Source organism: Tamandua tetradactyla, assembly GCF_023851605.1.
Source record: "Tamandua tetradactyla isolate mTamTet1 chromosome 15 unlocalized genomic scaffold, mTamTet1.pri SUPER_15_unloc_1, whole genome shotgun sequence".
In the NCBI taxonomy this organism is placed as follows: domain Eukaryota; kingdom Metazoa; phylum Chordata; class Mammalia; order Pilosa; family Myrmecophagidae; genus Tamandua; species Tamandua tetradactyla.
Window position 1 is genome coordinate 1,056,953 of NW_027518244.1, and position 14,249 is coordinate 1,071,201.

The 14,249-nt window shown below is 35.4% G+C and overlaps 1 pseudogene; it reads right to left on the minus strand.

Moving 5' to 3' along the window:
* Positions 1 to 4,457: 4,457 nt before the first annotated feature.
* LOC143672752 (olfactory receptor 7A10-like) lies at positions 4,458 to 8,688 on the minus strand (annotated as a pseudogene).
* Between the last annotated feature and the right edge of the window lie 5,561 nt (positions 8,689 to 14,249).

Genomic DNA, 14,249 nt, shown 5'->3' on the forward strand with positions numbered 1-14,249 from the left:
TTTCCTCCATTATGAGCATCCTTCTTCAGGTGGGAGGCATAAAGTCTTTTCCTCCTGTGGCTCTCACCTGTCACCTGTTTGCTTATTTTATGTTACAGGTATGGGAATGTACCTGAGTTGAGCTTATTCACATTCACCCAGGATAAATAGGTGGCCCTTCAGTCCTGATTGGACAATTTATTAATACCTTATATATGCATGTTTTCACACATCACAAGATGAGTGTAATCCTTCAGTCATGTATATGCTCGTCCCCTCATGCTGAACCCTTTCATCTCCAGTCTGCATAACAGAGAAATCAAAATGACCCTGAGTAGAATATTCAGGAGACAACCCTAATCTCAATAACTGTGCTATACTTTCTGATTTGGGGTTTAGGAAAGACTGAAAAGCAAAATATCTGGAAATTGGAGAATGCCCCTTGGTCACAGGACTTTTTATATCTCTGATATTTATTTTGTCTTCAAGTCTCATATCTGAACATTGTTCCTTTGTCACATCTTTTGAGGTTGTGGGACTATAGCTGTGGGTAGGAGATCTTAAGTTTCATTTTCTTTGTTTCTTCATTTTTAGCCCTCCTTAACTTAATTGACATCACTTTAGGATTAAACACAAATTGTATCTTCAAGGAAAGAATCCATTAACTAGGGTTAATATATCACTGTCATCATCTACCCCTAGGATAATTTCATTCAAAGAAATTATTTGAATTTACAGTATATGTTAATCTTGATACATACAAATCCTTTCTCATTTAATCTTTACAGCTTCAGAACAAGAGTACTTTAAATATAGGGGCTGTATTTCATTTATTTTGAACTGATGAAAAAACATGTCCATTATCTCACGAGAACATGTGAAGCTGCTTTGCCATCCTACATCTGGTGTTTTCCTTCCTCCTCATACCACTAGATATTCTATACAAAATTCTAAGAATTCCTCTGAGTAGAAATAAATGCTTTGCTTTCCTGAATTATTAAGGTCATTTGGAGGGATATATTTACACCTTCTTATAATAATGCAAAGATAATATATATAGTGTAATGGATGTGATTTTATCATTTCTTATTGTTTTGGAGGCATACTTATCTCTTTCACACTGAACATCAACTTATTCAGCATAATACTCGACACAGAAAAGCATATTGTAAATAATCAGCTTGATGGCTTTTTACAAACTGAATATGCCTGTTTTCCATCTTTGGAAAAACAAGTGTGACTCTAACACTATAGATTGGTTTTGGTGGTGTATTTCCATTTTACAGATGAATTATATAGATTATATTACTTTTGTCTGGCATATTTCACTGAGTGAAGTGTTGGCTTTTCCTTTTCCTAGGCCATATCTTTGATTCTCCTAATAAGACTTGTTATTTTTTTCTGGGATCTAAGCATTGTATTTCCTTAATTAGATTATTCTGGAGATTGTTTTCATTCTTTTACCTACACTTTTCTAGTTAGATGGCTTTATTCTCTATCTGTTCTTTGGCATTCAGCCCAAATTATTCTAGATCTCTAGCATAGATTTCTGTTTAACTGAACTGAATTTTCTGTTTCTTACCCTGTCTAGATGGAGCCTGTTTTCAAGAAGGGTCTCCTCAGAGATTATTGAGGATTTTCCAAGACCACACAGGCCCATGTCTGAGGAGCAGAGTGTATTCAGTATCATGTTTCTTTGAAGGCAAGACTCAGCAGGTAGTCAGACACTCCTCTGAAGCCTTCAGACTCTATGGTTTTCCTATCTTGCCCATCATGTGACACTTGTTTGTCCACAGCTTCCTACCAGTGTAAAGTGATGCAGTGCTTTAATTTCAGCAGCCTTCTATGCCAGGGGCATGGTTGAGATGGAAGCTGTGGGAGTAGGTGGGTTTTGGTTGCTTATGTTTACCAGCCCCGGGGGCCTAAATTCCCTCAAGAAGGGTCTCCACTTGAACTGCGTCCTGTTCCACTTTTCTGGAAGACAAACCCTTTAGGGAATTGTCCCCAACCACCCAACTATTGACTTTGTCTCTCAGACATGCCTAAATTCCACCCTTGCCTGAGGCAGTGCTGGAACTTGAGAGTGCTTGCAATTATATCTAATGAGTTGTTAAGAAGTTGTTTTTTTTTCTTTGCATGAACAGGCACCAGGAATCAAACCCAGGTCTCTGACATGGCTGGCGAGAGCTCTGCCCACCCAAGAAGTTTTTAAAAAAGGCTTTTCAGAGTTGAAACCTGCTGTCTGGGTTTACAAATCAAGAACTTGGGTTGGTACATGGCTCAGTGTGTCCTCTTTTCTTGGGGTCCAGCCCTTTTCCAGTATTTTGAGTTGTCCAACTCAAAAACCTCTGTTTAGTTTTTTTTCATCATACTGTACCTTTTCTGCTGGGGCTAAATTCATCATTCCTTTAATGCTTACTCCAGGTTTATCTGTGCTGGGGGCTGGTTTTCAGTACTTGGACTCTGTTAATTAATTCCACAATTGTTACCCCTTGCTACTAGTAAAGTCAGTTTCCTTTCCTCTTATGGAACCAGCCGGCCATGCCTATGGGGGATGGACCCCAGCCTTTCTAGCTAAGAAGACTTACAATTCTGTATGGGATCTCAGCTGTTCCACCTATTCAGACTGGTGTACAATGTGTATCTGGTCACTTACGTCTCTAGCAGTTTTTCTGTACAGTGCCTAGCTATTTACTAGTTCTCTAGAGGATGAACTAAATTCCACACCTCGCTGTGCTGTCATCTTGCCCCATCTCCCATTCTTTCACTGACAACCCTCCTCTTCACTAATTAAATGGTGCTAGCCCAGATATTTTGTTTATCTTTTTAAGTGCAGTGATGATTTAGAATGCCAGTGATCATTAAAGGATCTAGTGTTTTGTTTCTTTTTTTTACCTACACAAAATATATTTTTGCATCTATCCTTCACCACCTCTGAGTAATTTGGGGCTTTCTTACTCCTAGGTGAGTTGATGATGATTTTACTTATATGAAATACAAAGGGTATGCATATTCATATCAACCTTACATTTCTCTGGTGGGTACAGATCAGTGATATTAATTACATTTATGTGGTGCTGCTATCAGCATCATTCATTACTAGAACTTTTTTATCATCCCAAAGTGAAACCCTGTACCCACTAACCAATAATCCAGCACTGCCTTCCACCATCCCTGATAATCTGGAATATAATTATTGATGCTAAGAATATGGATGTTTTTAGAATTTCATATAAGTGAAATCACACAATATCTATTATATTATTATCTTGGTCCAATATATTTCCCTTATTTTTTAAGACTGATTTAAAAAAAATTCCATACAGCATGTCATTTAATGAAAATAAAAAATAAAAATTGAAGAAAAGGAAAGGTGGATCTAAAGTGAAACTGCTAGGCTCCAGGTGGAGGCTGCAAACTGAAGAGATTCAGAACCGCAGGGCCCAGGAAGTGATGATGAGGTGCTGACTGTGCTTTGTGATGACACAGTCCTGGTTTGGAGTGTTACGAAGAGGTGGTAAGCACCCCTGGGGGTTGGTGAACAGGATCTGGTAGAAAGCAGGAAAAAAAATGATAATGTGAGGATTTTTAATCTCAGGTTATGGCACCAAAAAACAAGAAATTTTCCAGTACTGAATGTAAAAATTTACATTCTCTGTCATCTGTAGTATTGAATATCTTGGATTAATGGTTGAACAATATATAGTAGGAAATGGGAAGCCTTCATGTTGCCTTTTGGTATTTGTAAATGAAGACTATTATTGTAGGACCTGTCATGAGTAATTTCCTGAAATGTCTGATATGAAATAATTGTTAAACAACAACATTACATTGCTCAAAGAATCACAGAGTTTAGTGACACCATCAACAACTGATTACTCAGGAGTTATAATGTCTATTACAACCTCACAAAATTTCAGTTTGGACTGTGCAGGAGAAAGTGATATGTCAGAGATGGCATAAGCATTATGCACACTTTCCCAAATGGTGATACCAGCTTTGGGTGTGCCTTCTTTTGAGAGCCAATTACCACAAATCCTGACAACAGATACTCAGTGTTTGATATGACAAATAATTTTCACCAAAAGCATGTAACACAAGAACAGCTTATTTCATCTGTCAGGGACTGAAGCACACCTTCATCCCTCCAGCAGTTCCCATAATTGTATAGACATACAATAACTTGTATTAGATATTTACTACTGAAAATTCAGGTAGCCAAACCAGACAGGATACTGAATCCAGGAAATACAATCAGAAATTACAAATGACATGATAGAAAATACAGGAGACACAAGTGCTTCTTGGAAGGAAAAAAGTAATGATACAGAATACTAGAATATAGGTATATTGCATAGCACCTTTGTATACGCTGATGAAAACAGTCTAGAATTAGGTCTCTCAGTACTTTGACTCTGTTAATCATGAACAAAGTTCCAAACTTCAAACAAAAGATCCGTTTATTGAATGAATGTTTCTCAGTCGAAGAGATCTTTTAAGATGTGCTTTATGTCCTTGTTTCTAAGACTATAGATAAAGGGGTTCAGCATGGAAGTGACCACTGTGTACATCACTGAAGCTCTTGAGTTTGCTCTTGGGTTTTGAGTAGCAGCAGAACTAAGGTACACTCCAAGAACAGTACCATAAAACAAGGACACAATTGAGAGGTGAGACCCACATGTGGAAAATGCTTTATACTTACCCCTAGCTGAAGAAATTCTAATAATGGAGGACACAATCTTAGAGTAAGAGAAAAGGACCCCAGTGACCGGTATTCCACCTGCAACTACAATTACAAAATATAACACTACATCATTGAGAAATGTGTCAGAACATGCAAGGTGGATTACTTGATTAAGTTCACAGAAGAAATGGGAGATTTCCAACTCTGCACAAAAAGATAATCACAAAACCATTAAGACATGTATAAGAGCCTTCAGAACACTCAATATCCATGACACCAGCAACAGGAGACCACAGAGCCTGGGGTTCATGATGACCATGTAGTGCAGTGGGTGACAGATGGACATGCAATGGTCATGGGCCATCATGGTTAAGAGGAAGTTGCCTAATGCTACAAAAAGGATGAAAAAATACATTTGGGTGAGGCAGTTTCCATAACTTATAATTTTGGTCTCCATCAGGATGTTCACCAGCATCTTTGGGAAAGTGGTGGAGGTGAAATAGTTGTCTGCAAAAGACAGGTTAGCAAGGAAGAAGTACATGGGCGTGTGCAGGTGGGTGTCAGAGATGGTGGCCAGGACGATGAACAGGTTCCCAGTGAGAGTGACCAGGTACATCATCAGGAACAGAGCAAATATGAGGGGCTGTACTTCTGTGTCTTCTGAGAGTCCCAGGAAGATAAATTCCAAGACTTGTGTTCAGTTTTCTAGTTTTATGTAGCTGATGAAGTTGCTGGAAAAGAGACCAAAGCACTGCAAATTTAACCACAAGCAGTGATCAGCAAATTAGCAAAAATGATCTTGATTGTAGTGTAATCCTATGAAATTAATTGATTCTTCTTAGTATGTATAGATCCAGGGCCCTTTATCTGAACATATCATGAAAATCAAATGCTCTTGCTTTTCCTTGATGTTGATGACCAGTTTTCTTTGTTCCTATAACTGTAAACATTTTTTCAGGGCAATACTTTTCACTATGAATGTCCTTGGACTTCATTTTCTTTAACGGACATGTTGATCAGTAATTTTGTACAATGTGATGAAAAGGGTTTGTTAATGTATATTGGTGATGCTACCATGCTATTTTTTTTTAAAAATTTATTGTATGGTACAACATACATAAAAAGCAAAGAAATAAAAAAGCAATAATTTGCAAAGCACTCTTTAACAAGTAGTTGAAGGTCTGGCACCAAACTAGCTTGAATGTAATTAATATTAGCAAATTGTCCACTTGAAAAATGATTGCAATGAGAAATTCTGAATTGTGTGTACGTTAGTAAAATAAAGATTTAAAAGTAAAATTATTCTGTCTTCATGGATACAAAGATTCAATGTTGTTCAAATGCCTTTCCTTCTCAACATGATCTGTGAATTCAATTCAATCCCATAATAAATACCGGAAAGATATTTTGTGGGTATTGCAAAATAATTCTAAAGTCCTAAAATGCCTAAGCAATATGGAAGTAAAAGAAAGTTTCAGGACAATTACTACATGATTTGAAGTCTAACTATAAAGATACAACCATCAAGCAAGTGTTGTATTGGTGAAATAGAGACATAGACTAATTTTAGAGAACTCAGAAATAGTCCCACTGAAATGCAGTTAACTGGTCTTTCACAAAAGAACAAGATCAATTCAATGGAAAATGTAGGGTTTTCTTAACAAATGCTGCAGGAAAAATGGGTGCACACAACGAAAATGAAAAGAAACATAGCCAAACATTTTATACATTCACAAAACTTGGCTTAAACAAATCTTGCACTGTAACCTAAAATGCAAAATATAGAACTTCTAGAATAAAACATATAAGAAAATTTAGGGGTTATTGGTTTGGTGATGAGTTTTTGAATATAGCAGACACAACACATGATAGAAGAGTTTAGAAATTGAACATTACTAAACTATTAACTTCTTCTCTGTGAAAAACATTGATAATTGAATGTAAAGAAAAATGTACTGATCCAGAGAAAAATATTTGGAAGACACATTTGAGAAATGATATGTATCCAAATATATGAAGAAATATTAACATGGAACAATAAGAAAGCAAACACCCCATTAAAACATAGGCAAAAACCTGAACAGAATTCTATCTGAAGAAGATACACAGTCTGCAAATAAGCAAAAGAAAACAAGCAGTTCAACATCATTTGTCACTTGAGAAATTAAAAAGCAAAGACATATCACATTATTTAAAATATCTAAGAACCTAAAGACTGACAGAACTATGGCTGATAAGGTTGGGGAACAATAAAAACTCTGGTTCGTTGTTAGTGAGAAAACAAAACGGTGTAGCTAGAACACAGTTTGGCAAGTTCTTGTCCAACTAAAAGTGGTCTCCCCATAAAATCCAGCAATTGTGGCCTTAGGTCTGTTAGGTGATTTGAAAACTTAAGTCCACAAAAAAACCCACACATGAATGTTTATAGCAACTTTGTTCATAATTTCCAAAATCTGAAAGGAACCAAGATGTCCTTCAGTGGATAAAAACAATCTGCTTTATCTATGTAATGGAATAGTATTCAGTGATCAAAAAAAAATGATCCATCCAGCCACAAAGGTCAAGGAGGAAATTTAAATGATGGTTACTAATTCAAAGAATCTGGTCTTAACAGGCTACAGAACTATAATTTCAATTATATGAAAATAGGGACAATAAATGATCAGTGGTTTCAAAAGGATATTGGGGGATGGAGGCTGAATAGATGAACCAAGGGGAATTTTTAGAGCAGTGAAACTATTCTGCAGTACTGTAATTATAGATACCTGACTTTATACATTTTTTAAAACACAATTGAACTTTACAATGCAGAGAAAACCTAATATATGGAGATAAAACATTCATTTAAAGAGCAAGGGAATTCCAGTAAGAAATTAAAAATGTGACACAAAAATTCATCTTTATTCCAAATGTATGAAATACCCTTTCTGAGGAAATTAGGAGAAAAAGTTGTAAAGAGAGTAATATTGGATGTTGCTGAAGTCTAGAAAATGAAGGCAAAAGAAACTGAGTATAATTACTGTATTCTGGTGAATCAAATTTGAAACACAAGGATTTAGGTTTGCTAAATGCAATCAGGATGCAATATACCAGAAATGGATCAGCTTTTACAAAGGGAATTTATTGTGTTACAAATTTACAGTTCTAAGGCCATAAAAATGGACAAACTAAGGCATCCAGAGAGATACATGGCCAGTCTGACCAGATTCATGTCCCACTTTTCACTCCTGAGCATTCATTATACATCATATATTAATAAACATTTTTTAAACTCAAATGTGCTTTATAAGAATACTGATCCCATATTTGTGACACTCCTGTCTCTTCTTGGCTTGCCTCTACCCTCTTCTCCTCTTGGAATTACTCCAATTTCTCCTTCAAGGTCCAGTACAATTCTCAACATCAATGTGGAGCCTTCACTCATTGCACAGGATGAGTCCAAAGCTTTGGATACATTTCACCAGGATTTCAGTACCAACCTAGATTACTAGATTACTGCATGTACTCATTGTGATGCTATTGCTCATTTTATATGCAATCTTTTGCAATAAGAACAATGTCTTATTCTTTTATTTAATCCCATAATAATTAGTGCTTGCCCTGAAGTATTTGATGAATTAATACTTGTTGAATGATTAAAATAAAAAGTGGATGAATGTGTTTAAACACATACTTCAATGAGATCATCCCCATGTGTGACCATTAAAGCCAAGTGAGATAGATTAGAGAAAGAAGGTATCTCAGTGTATGCATTAACTCCTTCCACAATCAGAATTTTTAACTAAGCATTACTTTAGCTGATTAAACTCTCTTTGTGTTTTCCCTGGTTGAACACCTGAAATTATTACCAATAAAAGGGGTCCGTGCAGTCACAATACATCACTCCTTCTCCCAGTGAGGCCTCTGTGACTCACCCAGAAATCATCAAAGAAGTGTTTTAATTCACCAATGTTGAATCTTCTTTTAATGAAAGATGAATTTGGAAGCTCTGCTTCCAGGAAGGGCAGAAAGATGGAACAATCCATGAGGTCTTGAGAAGACACAAATATGTTTCATCCTCACCAGTGATAGATAAAGTAGATTTGGGATAGTGTAGGAGAAGCCTTTAGAATTTTTATGCTTTTAGGGATTTCATTCCTTGAGCCTCATTAATGTGGTATTCTTTTGTCACTCTATTCCTGAGATCTATCATTCTCTGGAGATAAGGAAGAAAAACAGAATGCACATTTGGGCCAGTTTTGACCCTTGGGCTGAAAGCTCTGGAACTTCATGTTCATCTCTTATCCTTCTTCCTACTTTGGAGCTCTAGTGTTGCAGGATTTCCCATAATAATTTTGTATTGCTGATTTGGGAGAGAGTCTCTGGTTAAACTAAAACATTTTCTGTCTCCAATCTCCCTCTATTGATATTTCATCTCCATTTTAGGCTGCCTTCTGTCAACAGTATTTCCTTTTTTTTCACTACTTCTCCTTTCTCTCTCATCATTGCCAATATCTGTTAAACTCTGTCCATCATTTGTTTTCAGCCATTCAGCAAATACTTATTCAGAAATACTGTATGGTAAGCACTGACCTGTGGTCTGAGAATGAAGAAAAGTACAAAACATAGTGCTGCCACTCAGACAGTCTAAATGAACCAAGAGACAGAAAATAAATAAATGCACCATGTTAAGGGGAAGTCCTGGAGAAGTTACACTCCATGTGAATGAGGATTGACTTTTCCATTTTTGTTACAAAGGCTTTGAGGAATTGGTAGGGACTATGTTGAAGCTGTAGATCACTTTGGATGGTACTGACAACATAATAATATTAATTGTTTCTCTCCAAAAATGTAGGATATCTTCTCATTTACTAAGTTCTTCTCTAATTTCATTCAACAAAGCTTTGCAGTTTTCAGTGTTCAAGTTCTTCACCTCTCTAGTTAAAGTTATTCCCATGTATTTCATTCTTTAGATACTGTGGTGAATGAATTGTTTTTTTAAATACCAGTTAGGAATGTTGTTTCCTGGTGTATAAAATTCACCTGATTTTGTTTGTTAAACTTCTAATCTACATTTACCTTGGATTGTTTATAAACTCTAGAAGTTTTTGGGTGGATGCTTTCATATTTTCTGCATAAAGCATCATATCATCTTGGATACTAATAGCATTACTTCTTCCCTTCCAATTTGATAGCATTTGTATTGGTTTATTACCTAATTCTTTTAGCAAGGATTTATGGTACAATGTTGAATAACATCATTAAAAGTCCCCATCTCTGATGTAGGCAACTCTGGGAGTTTTGTTTTATGGGGAGACCAGGCACAGATTCAATTTGTCAAATGGCCCTCGAAAGAGACAAACAAATGAAAAACAAAGCCAAGCAACTAAAAAAAAATTGGGCAAAAGAGATGAAATGATTTCCAGAAAAAAACTAACCAGGAAAATCAGAGGCATCCACACCTGCAGAAAACCACAACTCATACCAACAACCACAACAATATGGCCCAAACAAAGGAACAAATTAACAGCTCAACTGAGATACAGAATTTATGACAGTGAACTAAAGAGGTGCTCAAAATATTCTAAATCAATTCATTGGGTTAGTAAAAATCCGGGAAAATAGATGAAGCATATAAATAGGGCATATAATGTCTACACAGAGGAACCTCAAGGCTTGAAAAAGGAAATGGCAAACTTATGGAAATGAAAGACACAGTAGAAGACATGAAAAACACGATGTAGACATATAACAGCAGATTTGAAGAGGCAGAAGAAAGGTCTATTGAGGTAGAAAGCAGAACATCTGAAATCCTACATGCAAAATGACAAATAGGGAAAAGAATGTAAAAATATGAGCAGGAACTCAGAGAATTGAATGACAACATGAAATACATGAATATACATGTTTTTGGTGTCTCAGGAGAAGAAGAGAAAAGAAAAGAAACAGAAAGAATAATTGACAAAATAATCACTGAAAATTTCCCACTTTTCATGAAAGACATGAAATTACAGATGTGAGAAGCACTGAACACCTCAGAGAGAAAAAAAATGCAGAGACCTACTCCAAGACATTCACTAATCAGATTTCAAATCTCAAGGACAAGGAGAGAATTCTGAAAGCAGCAAAAGCAAAGCAATCCCTCACATACAAAGGACGCTCAATAAGACAGTGTACATTTCTGAATGAAAACATGGAGGCAAGAAGATAGAAGGGTGGTATAGTTAAGAAAACTCACCAACCAAGAATTCTATATCTGGCAAATTTTTTTTCTTCAAAAATAGGGAAAGTTTAAAATGTTTACAGAAAAACAGATATTGAGAGAGTATGTGAACTACAGACCTGTTCTTCAAGATGTACTAAAGGGAAGACTGCATGCAAATAGGGGAATGATTCTAGAGAAGAGTGTAGAACTGAAGATTAGCAATAAGGTTAAGTGATAGGGTAAGCAAAGAAAGAGAAATAAATGAAGAATAAAATTTGTCAGACAGTGTCCAAAAGACAAAATAAAAGAACTACTGACTTCACAGTAATAACGTTAAATGTTAATGGCTTAACCTCCCTAATAAAAAATAGACTGGAAATATTAAAAAAAAAAGATCCATCTCTATGTTGTGTACAAGAGAATCACTTAAGACACAAGGTCAAAAATAAGTCAAAAGTGAAAGTTTGGAAAAAGATATTTCATGCAAACAACAAACAGAAAAGAGCTGGGATATCTATATTAAATAAATTAGACATCAATTATATATCAAATAAAAGAGACAAAGAAGGACAGCATACATTTAAAAAGGGGGCATTTCAGAAGGAAGACATAACAATGATAAATATCTACACACCAAGCCAGAGTGTTCCAAAATACATGAGGCAAACAATGACAGCACTAAGGGGAAAAGGAGACACTTCTACAATAATAGTTGAAAAATTCAATATATTGCTCTTATAAATGAGTGGGACATCTTATCAATGAATAGAGGATCAATATGGAAACAGAGATCTTGAATCATACATAACTGAACTAGACTTAAGAGACATTTACAGAATATTGTACCCAACAATATACTTTTTCTAGCGTGCTCATGGATCAATCACCAAGATAGATTACATGTTGGGACAGTGAGCAGGTCTCTATAAATTTAAAAAGACAGAAAATATTCAAAGCACTTATTCAACTAACTATAGAATAAAGGTGGAAAAGTAATAACAGGTAGAATATATGAACACTTAAAAGCACACTCTTAAAGAATCTGTGTGTCAAAAACTAAATTGCAGGAGGAATCCATAAATGTTCTGAAGCAAATGAAAATGAGAACTGCACATCAAAACTTTTAGGATCAGCAAAGGCAGTCCTGTGAGGGAAATTTATTGCCCTAAATGCCTATATAAAAAGAGGAAGGAAAGACCAAAACTCCAGGAATTAACTGATCACCTGGAAGAAATAAAGAATGGACAGGAAAAGAGAATAAATAAAGCCAGATGATGGTTCTTGAGAAAAGCAATAAAATTGATGGATCCTTAGCTAAACTCACAAGGAAAAAAAGAGAAAGGATGCAAATAAGCAAAATCAGAAATGGGAGGGGAAACTAATTACTCTTCCCACAGAAATAAAGGCGATAATGAGAGAATAGTATGAACAATTATGTGCTAACAAACTTAACAACCTAGATGAAATGAACAACTCCTGAGAACAGCATGAGCAAGCAACATTGACTTGAAAAGAAATAGAAGACTTCAGAGAACAAATCACAAGTAAAGAGATTGAATCAGTCATCAAAAAACTCCTAAAAAAGAGAAGGTCAAAGCCAGGTGGCTTCACATGTGTATTCTGCCAACCATTCAAGAAAGAAATACTATCAATCTTGTTAAAACTCTTCAAAATGTTGAAGATGAGGGAAAGCTACCTAACTCATTCTGTGAAGCCAATATCACATTAATACCCAGCAAGACAAAGGTATTACAAGAAAAGAAACCTACCAAACAATCTCTAATGAAAATAGATGCAAAAATTCTCAACAAAATACTTGCAAATCTAATCCTGCAGTACATGAAAAGAATTACATACCCTGATCCCTGATTACGTACCCTGGGATTTATCCCAGGTATGCAAGGATAGTTCAACACAAGAATATCAATTAATGCAATACACGACATCCATAAATTAGAGAAGAGAATCCACCTCATCATCTCAATGGAGGCAGAAAAGCATCTGACAAAATTTTCTTCCTTTCTTGATGAAAACCCTTCAAGGAAAGGAATAGAGGAGAACTTCATCAACATTATAAAGGGAATATATGGTATTCACATTGTTGTTTCTTTTTACTTTCTTTTCTCCTATTTTCCTATCTTCATGGAAGAAATGGAAATAGTCTCATATAGATTGCAGTGGTGAGTGCATAGTTATTTGACTATACTTAGGTAAAACTATGTGATTCTACTGTAGGGAAGTAGAATGGGTGCAACCCCTCTGGAGGCAGGTTGGTGGTTCCATAAGAGACTAAATATAGGGTTGGCATATGATCCTACAAACCTGTTAATGGACAAAGACTTGGAAGAAATGAACTGAAGGATATGAATAGGTAATTCATTTTAAATATGTCCTTTACAATTTGGTTGCCTTTTAAATTTATTTTTGACTAATCTCTTTTAAAAGGAATTCCAATTCAAAACTGAACAGCAATAGTGAAAACAGTCATCCTTGTTTTGTTCCAGATCTCAAGGGGAACACTTTATGCTTTCAGCATTGAGCATAAGATTAGCTGTGTTGTTATATATATATATATATATGCCATATGTGTGTGTGTAAGTTTCATTCTATTTTTATTTTCTGAATGTTTTTAATATGAAAGGACATTGGATTTTGTCAAATGCATTTTCTGCATCATTTGAGAGATTATCATGTGATCTTCACTTTTTTCTGTTCATGTAGTGCGTAAGTATATTACATTGATTGATTTCCTTATGTAGAACACACTTACATCTTGGGATAAATGTCACTTCTTCATGGAGGACAATTCTTTCAATATTCTTTTGTATTCAATTAGCTAGTGTTTTGTTGAGGATTTTCTATCTATATTCATAGGAGAAACTGGTCGTTTGTTGGCCTTTCTTGTTATGTGTTTATGTACTTTTGTATCACAATACTGTTAATCTTAAATTGAGTTAGAAAGAGTTCTGTCCTCTTCAGTTTGGAAGAACTTGGAAATATTGGAATTAATTCTTTCTTGAATGTTTGGTAGAATCACCATTAAAACTTTCTGGTCCTGGAGGTCTATTTGTTGGAGTGTTTTGGATTACTGATTCGATATCCTTATTTTTACATGTCTTTTGATATTTTCTATTTCTTCTTGAGTCAGTTTAAGTAAGCTGTGGGTTTCTACGAATTTTTCCAATTCTTCTAGTTTATCTAGACTGTTGGCATTGACTGTTGAGCATGGTATTCACTAACAATACTTTTACTCTTCACTATCAGTAACAATATCTCCAATATAATTTTCAGTCTGAAAATAAGAATGTTTGCAATTTGATCGATATTTCCCACGAACAACTTTTAGTTTCATTGGTTCTCACAGTTATTTTCCTATTCTATCTTTCCTTTATCTCCACCCTG